The sequence below is a fragment of the Arachis duranensis genome, chromosome 7 (genome assembly GCF_000817695.3).
Source record: "Arachis duranensis cultivar V14167 chromosome 7, aradu.V14167.gnm2.J7QH, whole genome shotgun sequence".
NCBI classification, from domain to species: domain Eukaryota; kingdom Viridiplantae; phylum Streptophyta; class Magnoliopsida; order Fabales; family Fabaceae; genus Arachis; species Arachis duranensis.
This window is the reverse complement of record NC_029778.3, coordinates 13082681-13085159: the sequence shown is the minus strand read 5'-3', so window position 1 is coordinate 13085159 and position 2479 is coordinate 13082681.

Sequence of the window (2479 nt, the reverse complement as noted above, 5' to 3'; positions counted from 1 at the left end):
TAAGAGTCGTTAAATAATTTAACTGATTTGATAAAATTTTCATCTAACAATTTTCAAATATTAATTTCACATAAAGTCGATTTTACCTGAATTTTCATCGTATATTTAATGAATAATGGTCCAATCTCACGTAAAATGCCATTTTGGACGCCCTAATTAGAATACGAACAAACATGTGTTATTGACCTAAATATTATATTATATTGCTGATTAATATTAGTCAACATCTTAAAGGCATTGAAGTTTTGACAACAAATAGTAATTACGATTTACGAGTATTTTTTCTTATATATCTCTGTGAAAAGAAGGTTTGCACTAATTAATTAACTGATTAAAGGTTGTCGCCGTGTATAGTTGTCATTTTCAATTTTTCATTTTTCAAACAGTGGTCAGTGAAGCAAAAAGAGAAGGATAAGCTTGAAAACCATGCATGGATTGGATAATAATAATTATAGATAATAGATAATAATGAATAATGAATAAAAAATCAAAATTCCAAAGGCAAATATTGAACCCAGCAAAATTATAAAAGTATCGGCGTTTTAATTGACGTACATGTTTAGGTCATAAAAATAACTCAAATTATTATGAAAAGAGCAACAAATAAGAGGACAAGTCTAATTTATGTTTGAAAAGAAAAAAAAGAAATTCTTTTTCAATAATAAAACCAAAAAATGCCTTTAGAAAACAAGGAAAAGAAGCTAAGAAGATAGATGGACTCATAGAGTCACAAGAAAATTATTTAATTAAAAAAGACGCACAGTTTTTTAAACTAAATTATTTATTAAAATTTTTATAACATAGTACAAAAATAATAAGTGGCAAAGAAAAATAATACAAAAACTTAATCCTATAGTTTAATATTTAAATTTTTACATCTTTTAAATAGTTTAAATATTAAAATAAATAATTTCATAATACAATACTAAATTTTTTGTAATAAATAAATCAGAGTTGAATATTTTTATTTGCAAAAGAAAGAATTATTTTTATATAAAACAAAAACAAAATGTAAAATAAAAATACCAAACATTTGAGATAAATAATTTTATTATATCTGTAAATCCTAAAATTATGTGTTCGATGCATGGATATTAACATGGATACGCGATACGATATGATATTGGATAGGCAGAAACACAAATTTAACATTCTTACAACTTACAAGACATAAGGACACGATATAATACAAAATAATCTTTAGATAAATTATAATAATATTTTGGTATTTTATCGATTTTAAAATATAAATTAAATTTTTAATTATTTTAATATCTTTTTCAATTATTTAAAGTATTTAAAATATCTTTTATTGTAGTAATTAATAATATATACTATTTTTAAACTTATTTCAAGAATACATCTTAAGAATAAGATTCGACACGCTGACACGTGATAGTATTTAAGTGTGTCCGGAGAAGGTTTTTTTATTTTTTATTAAAACACGGTTAGACACAGAAGACACATATGTCAAACGAGTATCGATAAGTGTCGTGTTCGAAATGTGTCCGATACGCGGACACGACAATAAAAAAAAGTGTTCGTGCTTCATAAGTTTAATGTCTATCNATACTTAATTTTAATAATTGATTTTGATGCACCCGTTAACGCTTTGTATTTTTAATATGATAGTGATAGTGGTATTTTTTAATAAGGTGAAAAATTTATGTATTTTTTATTTATATGGATACCACAAATCGAAGAATCAGATTTGTGGTTTTTAAATTTCTTTTAAAAAAATATAAATCTAAGAATTAGATTTAAATTTTTTTATTTTAAATATTTTTGAATATACAAATCTATTATGAAATTTGACCCTCAAATTTCTCTATTTCTCTAAATTTAAAGATCCAATTTATTACTTAAAATTAAAAAAATACATCAATTATCTATAATAATGAATTACATACCATCTCCTTTCATGAAAAAAAAAAATTAGCCAAACACATCAACATAGTTGAAAAATAATAGAAATAAGAATATGAATAAGAAGAATTAAAAGAACGAGGGGGGTAGTTTCATCCACTTGCACATAATCTAACAAAGTTAATGGTATGTGTCAGGTCAACCCCGTTGAGGATTTGTCCTTCCATGCCATATTTGTCAAAACTATGAACTTTCCAAGAATCCCATCATAACCATTACAAAAAAGTTGAGTCTTTGGAACTGGAAGGGAAAAAAAAAAAGGCATGTTGTTGCATTGAATGGAATTTGGGGTTGGTTAAATCCGGGTCTGACAGCTAAACCGTCATGTGGAAAATAGTGTTGCTTTCACACTGCATTCTTTTCCATTCTTTTTCTTAACCCTTTTCACGGACCTTAACTTAGTTTTTGTTCTTTTTGTTGTTCACTAGATATTACTTTCATTTTTTTATTTGTTTTCCCACTTCAGATATAGCTTGCTTCTCTTCTTGTTCCTTCACTTGTGTTCTCTCTCTCTCTCTCTCTCTCTCTCTCTCTCTCTCTAGTTAATCTCTCT